Consider the following 9,680-nt stretch of genomic DNA (forward strand, 5'->3'; position numbering starts at 1 on the left):
GGTGATGTTCCTCTGAGAGGCAAGTTGGGTGTGCGGCTCTCTATGGTTATTTACTAGCTCAACGAGTTCAGTTCCTAGGCAGTGAAAGTCATCTCTTCTCTGTAGCCACCAAGGATTCTCTCTACCCAAACAACGAAGGCTACCAGTGGAACCCTGTGAAACCTCAACGGGGCAGAAAGGGCATTCTAAGCTACGTTCAGTGGCTGGTTTCCTCTTCCTAAGGTTGTTTAGGGCAGCACGTCACCCTAATTCCGCCCTGAGACTGTTTGGGACTGCGGACGAGCACCTGTCCACTTCTGTGGTAGCGAATACTTATTTTGGGTTCACACAGGCCAGTTGAGACTAGCTCTTGGCTTTACCAGCTAGCAACTAATACCCCTTCTTTGGGGTGGTGGGCACTACTGATGGATGACCTATCGGCGGACTTATTGGCAGCAATGTTGTCTGTCCCCCGCTGGTGGTGGGAATGGGAATCAACTGCTTGGAGGTTCAACTGGTTAAACAGAAGAAACTAAGGTGACTGTACTTGGCGCTGGTTCAAGGTAAACAACTAGTGATGCTGCTGGTTCTTTCACAGGTGCTGCTTTGTGCTCTACTGCTACTAGATATGCAGCTAAGTCCACTGGGTAAGCTACTGATGATGCCTTTGCTCCTGCTTGCTTTTATGCTTATGGGTATAGAACTGCTCGTGCTAATACCTCGACCAAAATAGAGGACGGATAGAGTTTTCATACTTGCCTGAGTTTGAATGCTTGCTTGTTGGTGGGCTTTATGCAGGCGGGCAGGCTAGTTAGCCAGAATATTAAAATAACTTCAGTGATGTTGCAGTCCTGCAGACTCATAGCTCATACTGCTCATTCAAATTACCTAGTCCGTTGTGAACAGCTGAGCCACAACTCAGCATTTGAGAGAATCAAAGATCGAAAGAATGGAAGCTAACAGTAGCGTGAGTAATAAGAATAACAGTTTTAGTGTTGGGCAAGTCGAATTGAGGAACTTCTGCCCGACAGACTTGGAAGACTTGTACGAATGGGCTTGTGACGAAGAAGTGACCAAGTTCATGACATGGGAAGCTTTTAAATCCAAGGAGAAACTCAGGGAGTTTCTGCTGAAGGTGGTGATTCCTCATCCATGGTTCAAGGCTATATGTTTCAGAGGGAAGCCTATTGGTCACGTCATGCTCAAGCAAGGAACCGGTATTCACAACTGCCGAGCTGAGATGGGGTACGCCATCGCTAGAAGATACTGGGGGATGGGCTTCACCACCGAAGCGGTGACAACAGCACTTAAAATGGGATTCAAAGAATTGCAGGGAGTGAAGAGAATTGAAGCTCTTGTGCTCCCTGAAAACGTGGCGTCGGCCAGAGTGTTGAATCTGCATCCACGAGGCACGGTAGAACGAGTGTTTCTTGGTCGAGTGGATCCAGTTGAACCAGAACCAGATGCACTCAAATCTCTTTGAATCAAAAGGGCCTGCTGGTAGGGCAATCAAAGGAGGGAAATAGGTGGATTGAGTGAAGCAGGCAGAAAGCGAGAGCGAAAACGGGTACCTGGACCAGATTAAGCAATTGATCCCGGCATCCTTTCAGGTCGACAGCTCAAAATCCGGTCTCAGTTAATTCGGCTCCGCCATGCACGGACAGCTACAGCACCTGCATGCAGAACACCTGCCTGCCAATACGCCCAAACTAAAACTGCAAATAATTCAAACTGCAAACAATCCAAACTAATGTTAAGTAATGCTAACATTAATATACGAAATCCTCTGACAGTCAGCAATAATAAACACGGCTAAGGAAAATAGCCTAAGCTCCGGCCTCTCCCGCCTCGGGAAGAGGCCAAATAAGATGGCAAACCAGAAGACTTTGGTCATCCTGGCATGGAGCATTTTAAAACTTTGCTCTAACCACCGCATTCTCCGAAATAGCACTTCGAATTAATGCTAAATCAACCCATTCGGATTACTATAGTCCCTGGCCATTGCCAGATGGCAGGGACTAAAAAAGAAATCATTGTGATAGATGATGAGTGTTACATGCTCATATTTATTTTCCAAAAATAATATTTGCAATTTTTTTCAAACATAATTAAAAAAAAAAAAAAATAGACTTTGTTTCGATGAAAAATTTAAAAAGTGGAGTATTTAGAAATTGTTGAAATGTTTATATAGTAAATTATTGCTATGGTTTTTGGATAAATTACATTAAATTAACCAGCATAGATCCATCTTTACTCTAGATCTACCAAGTGCTCGAGAGGGATCAAAAATTTTCACTCTGAGGGTATTTGATCCCTTTTAGGGCTAGTAGATCCATAGTAAAGATGGATCTATTTCCCCTTTTAAATAGGCTATATTCCACGTGAATACCATGGGTCAATACCATACGCTATTTTTATTTTTATTAATATTAATATTAAGGTTAATAATATTTTTTGCATGGTATTAATAATAATTTAGCCCATAGGCTTCACCTAAATAAAACCTCTTTTTTGAGTGTTCATAAATATAAAGTGGACTATGCAGTAAATATAAAAAAATGTTTTATTTATTTATCATACCTCTAGTTATTTATATTTATATTTATTTACCATACCTCTATTATAAATATGGTATTTGGCCCATAGGCTTCATCTAAATAATTTTTTTTTTTTAAGTTTTCTTTAAATCTAAAGAGGTTTATGGAGTAAACATAAAAAGATGTTTTATTTATTTACCATACTTCTGGTTTATTTATATTTTTATTTATTTACCATATCTCTAATTTATTTACCATACTTACTTTTTGAGTGTTCATAAACCTCTTTATATTTTAAATTTATATTGTGTTTATACATAATAATAATAATTAAATTGATTTTTAAATAGGGTAGACATTAGATTAAAAATGTTAAATGTTTAGGTTTACATTTACATTTATGTTTAGATGTTTACATGATATCTACCCAATAAATGTGAAAATATTTTTAGTATTATTTTATAAATTTTAAATTAAAAAAAAAAAATATTGAAAAACTTGTACATGCATTTGAAACTATAATTCAATTTAAAATCTTTTATATAAATTTCAAAACACTTAAATATTAAAACACGTCTACATAATTTTAACTTTGATTATATTTATGAAACTTATTTAACTTTGATTATATTTATTAAAGTTTCATATTTTAATATACTTATTAAAGTTCAACTCTATGTTTAATATATATTTATATTTTTCATTTTAAATATTTATTAATAATAAATAAGCATTAATATTAATTAAATATTTTTCTTCTAATTTATATAAAAATATAAACAATTTTTATTCAAACCATAAAATTCTATATCCAAACATATACATAAGATAAGATAAGATAATTATATTTATGTTTAACTAATTACCACAAAGTAGGTCAAGGGGACTCTTGAGTATAATGATGTCTATACAAAGTGGGAGAACCAAATGATTTCCTATAAAAGATATAATGCATGAAGTAAATCAAAAATTGGCCCTAGCGGAGAAGATCTAGGAGCTAATAGGTCTTAGGATCAGACCCATCTCTCCTAACATCCGAGGTTGAATGAATAACACTAAAGAAACTCAACAAAGTATGTTGGCCTGGTGGCAAGTGCGAACTTTCCACTACATCGTTTCCTGGGGCGGTTCACTCGCTCCTGAATGTTGGAGGACCTAGTTTGTCTCCCAGGAACAAATCTGAGATAGATCTATTGTTGATATCGCGTGTGGCAAGGTGAGGTCCCACGAATCATCATTGATCTAGAGTCTGGATACATATTGGTATCAATCGATCTCTTGCTGCCCATGTCTGAAGGTAGTACCCTGAAAAATGTTGTGATCCTCTGTGTGGGGTCTAGTCAGATGGGAGGTTAAAGAATATGCGCTCGAACCTGAGAACCTCCTACATATACAGAGCCAAGCATCTCTAATCGGGATACCTGAAAAATTGGGCGAGGGTCCGAGAATCTCTGAACAAGCAATGAGACCTTCCTCTGATCTCGTAGTAGACAGGGCATCCAAGAATGAAGTGCACCTCGATCTCCAATTCATGTAAATGACATACCTGGCAGAGTCTGTCTGGTCTATCCACCTGGTGGTCCGTCTATACCTAAAGTCTATGAAAACCTACTCTGAACTGGCCTATAGGAATGTGAAGAGCATGCATCGAGTGGTGAAACATATATTGGGGTCAAACGATGAGCTCATCTCTCAACTCCAAGAAGTTCTCAACGTAAAAGGTCACCTTTGGGTGCAACCCTCTCGGAGGATTGACCCAGGTGACCTGGACAAACTCTCTGTAGAAGTCCTCCCTGATGATTTTGTTTAGCTCCTGTCTAGTAGGTAAAAGGTGACTAGGAGCATCTAAGGAATATCGGAAAGGAAGGAGACAAACCAATTGAATTTCCACTGACTCTAAGAGATTTTAAACTCTTATAAACCAACTTCTGGCTCAACCTAAGGGAGTAAAACAAGCAATAGTCTTAGAAGAGCAATATGCCAAGTAAGGATATTGGTCCCTAATCTTTATTGAGTCTGCAAAGCCCTAGATATGATGCAAGAATGAAACCAATCTAAAGATTGTCTCAAGCTGAAAGGGCTAAGCTCCAAACTCTACAAGGATGATGTGATGTGGTACTTTCAGTTTGCACCTAATGATGCAGTGGAGAAGAAGAATTTGGACTCTCTCAGTTGAACCCCAACCTAACTCAAGTAAACACCGTCCCTAGATATTTGAGCCATATAGAACAGTGGGATGGATCAAGGTGTCCATGAGGCTCATCTTGGATGAGATGTCCTGGAAGTGATGTCGAAAGAATTGTCTCTCGAGAAGGGCTAAGGATCCATATCCTTTGTTGATCTGAGGTTGAAGCGTTGGTCGCAAATTGAAGTGAAGACCTGAGAATTGCCCCCCCACAAGTAAGTATATGTGTTGGTGATCTCAATCTCCTCCCCTTTGAATATAAGGTGAAGGTCTGAGGTTTTCTTCACCCCATTGAAGATCATAACCTTGGTTTTACCCAGGTTGCCCGTCAACTGTCGATGATCACAAAACAGAGCTAAAGCATCCAACTGCCTCTGTAATCCTTTTGGGGATGAGGAGAGGAGAACCACGTCATTAGCAAAGAGTAGAATAGATATCAGAACCTGGTGAAGAAGGCCACCAATAGTGTCCTGGATATGCTCGTGTAGAAATGCTTCCAACTCATCAATATAGATCCCAAGCAACAACCAAATTTATAATTCAACCCAAAATCTTTTACATAAATTTTAAAACACTAACACAAATCTATTGATTTCAAATTTAATAGATTTCAAATTTTTAAACATATATTTATGTTTATTTATACAAAAGTATCTATTAATAATATCTTTCCCTAATTTATAAAGATGAAATAAATTTGCAATAATCATCCACTCAATACAATGTATATTAATATCCTTCATCTTACGATACAATTTAAGATAAAATATTTTCTTCTATCATAAGGGAAAATATAATAAATCCTTCCCTAATGGGCACATATGCTGAACACCTACGCAAAGATTTATCATGATATATTTGCACCAAACCCTAAAGATACTTTTCACAATACAGAAGTATGTATTGGGTATCCTTGTATTTGCAATTCTTGCAATTCAAAAATTTAGCAATGTACTATGGACGCAGGCCAGCTTACAAAAGAAAGTGAATCCCACCAACTATGGGCATAAGCTAGCTTGCAAAGCAAAGAAAGTGAATCCCGCCTAGTTATTTTCATCAAAATGAATGAAAAAGCCGTAGCATTAAACATGGAAAATTTTTGGAAGGAAGAGAAGCTAAAACACACGAGTTGCAGCTCTTCTATTGATCACACAAAACTTGATTGTTACAATGAAACTGATGAAGGGTATTTAACATTTTCCAACTAGTGACTCGCCTAAAATATCTTGACATGGAACAACACAACTTAACATGCAAACACACACTATTAGTTCGACTATGAATTATCTCGACTTGACTCAACGCTCAGTTAGCTAACTCTCTAACTTCAGCCAACTCCTCATGTGGAAGTAATTAGCTTATTTTAACACTCCCCCTTAATTACAACCACTAAACTAAGACTGACTCATAACAACTCAAACATGTTTGCTAGTCTATGTCTCAGCTAGGATTACAAAACCCAAGTTTTTTCTATGAAACTCAAACACATATTTTGCTAATGACCTAGTAAATATATCAGCCAATTGATCACTAGATTTATAATGCTTCAAGTGAACTTCTTCATTTCTCACAAGTTCTCTAATAAAGTGATATCTAATATCAATATTCTTTCTATTTTGATGAAACACATTATTCTTGGATAATGCAATCTCTGAGGTGTTGTCACAATATATTGTTGTTGATCCTTGTTGTTTCTGCTTGAGTCCATCAAATACTCTTCTTAACCAGACTGCTTGGCATGATGTTGATGTTGCTGCTACATATTCTGCTTCAGTTGATGAAAGTGTCACAATGGGTTTCTTCTTAGATGCCCATGAAATCACACCTGAACCAAGATGGAACACAAAACCAGAAGTGCTCTTCCTATCATCCAAAATGCCTGCAAAATCACTATCTATGTATCCAATCAAATCCTTATTTTTTGTTCTTGCATACATTATGCCACAATCTCTAGTTCCTGCTATGTATCTCAAAATTCTTTTTCCTACACTCCAATGTGTTCCTTTTGGAGTCTCCAGAAATCTAGAAATCAAACTTACTCCTTGCATAATATCTGGTCTTGTAGTTGTGAGATACATGAGGCTACCAACCAATCCTTTGAATAGAGTTGGATTGACATCTGATCCTTCATCGTCATTGCTTAACTTTGTACCTATTGCAACTGGTGTAGGGACAGGTTTGAAATTTTCCATCTTGAATATTTTCAACAAATATTTGACATATTTATTTTAATAAATAAAAATTCCTTCTTCAGATTGCTCAACTTCTATGCCAAGAAAATATTTCATGAGACCAAGTTCTGTCATCTCAATTTTTTTCATCATGACTGCTTTAAATTCATCTAACTCAAAATCTCCTGTAAAAATTATGTCATCAACATATAAGCAAACAATCAAAATTTTTCCATGCTCATTTACCTTTGTATACAAGGTAGGCTCAATGTTGCTTCTGCAAAATCCATTCTTGATCATGTAGTTTTCAATTCTACTATACCAAGCTCTAGGCACTCGCTTCAACCCATATAACACTTTCTTTAACTTGTAAACTTTATCTTCATTACCTTCAACTTCATAACCTGGAGGCAGCTGCATATAAATTTATTCTTCTAGAATTCCATTCAAGAAGGCTAATTTCATATCCATCTGATATACTTTCCACTTGCTCTAAGTTGTTGTGGCTAGAACTACTCTTACAGTGTCCAATTTGGCTATTGGAGCCAAGTTTCTCCAAAATCTATTCTCGGTTTCTCCGATAATCCTTTTGCTACAAGTCGTGCTTTAAATATGTCAATTTAACCTTTCTCATTCAACTTTGTCTTGTACACCCACTTCACAACAATGAGATTTTTGTCCTTCGATAAATCAATCAAATCCCATGTATCATTCTTTTCAATAGCTTCAATTTCTTCATCCATGGCTTGCACCCAATTTTCATCTCTAATTGCTTCTTCAAACGAAGAAGGTTGGAATGACAATAATGCAAAATTTGAACTAACATCCAAATCATCATAAATATATTTCAGACTTCTCATATTTCTCTTACCATTGCTTGATTCATCACCTGATTGATTGTTAGGAGAACCTCGATCTGTTGATCTGCTTGAAGATCCATGCTTCTTAGAAAATCTTGGAGTCCTTGTTGGTGTGTCTTAGTTTGGTGTCCTCGCATGTGATTCTTGCTGCTCCTTTTCTGCTACATCATCTTCTTCCATCAGTGGAACTTATGCATCAACTATTTTGTCTATACTATCATTCCATGACTCTTTTTCTTTGAACACAACATCTCTGCTAATTATGGTCTTCTTGGTGACAAGGTTATACAATTTGTAAGCTTTTGATTGCTCACTATTACCAGTAAATATGAATTTTTCACTTTTATCATCCAATTTTCCTCAGATTCACTCATTAGGCACATGTGCATAAGCTACACATCCAAATACTCTGAGATGAGATACAATGCAATACATACCTGACCATGCTTGTTCTAGTACTCTGTTCATCACACTCTTTGTAGGATATTTGTTGATCACATGAATAGCACATGCAACTACTTCTGCTCAATATTCATTAGACAAGTTTCTGCCTTTCAACATGCTTCTTACCATGTTCATAATTCTCCTATTTTTTCTCTATGCTACACCATTCTGCTGCTGTGTGTACCTGGTTGTAAATTGTCTTCTGATTCCATGTTGTTTGCAGTAATCATGGAATGCCTTTGAATCATATTCTCCACCATGATCTAACCTCAATACATTGATTTGTCAATCACTTTGATTCTCTGCTAAGGCTTTGAATTCTTTAAACCTTGCAAAAGTTTCAGACTTCTACTTCAAGAAGTAAACCCAAGTATTTCTGTTATAATCATCAATGAAAGTGAGGAAGTAAAAACTTCACCCAATTGACTGTGTCCTCATAGGTCCACACGAGTCTCTATGCACTAGCTCAAGAGGTTGCTTTGCTCGGTATGCAACTCCCTTTGGAAAAAGTTTACGGTGTTGCTTTCCCAAGATGCAACACTCACAAGTACTAGCAGGTTCTTTGATGGGAGGTAATCCTCTCACCATCTGTTTTTGCTACAACAATCTTAAACCAAAAAAGTGCAAGTGTCCAAACTGAAAGTGCCATAACCAATAATCATCAGAACATGCAATTGTAAAAGAACTGACCTGGTCATTGTAATTCATAATTAAAAGAAAGAGTATGTTCCTCGTCATCTGAACCTTCGCTATCAGCTGCTTGCTTGGGGGCTTGTCATATTTAACACATTCTTGACCTTGAAAGATAACTCTGTATCATTTCTGTGTCAATTGACCAACACTTATCAAATTATGTTTACCTAACACTTATCAAATTATGTTTGAGACTAGGAACATAATATACCTCTAAGATTGTCTTCGGCTGCCCCTGCTTGGTCAGATTGTTGACCACTCCTTTTCCATCTACATCCACAGTCTTGTCAGTCCCCAACTTTACCTCTATTTTCATAGATTGATTCAAATTTGCAACCAAATTCTTGTTGCCTGTCATGTGGTTACTGCAACCACTGTCTAATTGCCGCACACTATCAGAAAGTTATGCATGGTATGGAAAACTAGGAACAGGGAGTTAGTACTCTCTGTAGTGACATTATCTCTAGTTTCCTTGATCAACTATATTCTTCTACAATCATGACCATAGTGACCAAATTTATTGCAATAATAACATGTCACCTTTGATTTGTCAAATCTTTGATTATTGCTAAAGTTTCTGCAGTTGCTTCCACTTTAATGTTCATGCTATTCTTGGCCATCTATCTGACCACAATATTTTCCACCTCATCCTCTGCCTCTCAATCTACTTCTGCCTCAACCTCCATCTCTTGCAATAGAAACCTGACTTTTGAAAGCGGTCTCTAAAGTGGAATCCTTATTTATGTCTATCCTTGCCTCATGCAATAGAAGTGATCCCATCAACTCATTAATTGTTAATGATGCCAAATCC

The sequence above is a fragment of the Pinus tabuliformis genome, chromosome 6, assembly GCF_031772625.1.
Source record: "Pinus tabuliformis cultivar Carrire ecotype Pingquan chromosome 6, CPIR1, whole genome shotgun sequence".
Taxonomy (NCBI): Eukaryota; Viridiplantae; Streptophyta; class Pinopsida; order Pinales; family Pinaceae; genus Pinus; species Pinus tabuliformis.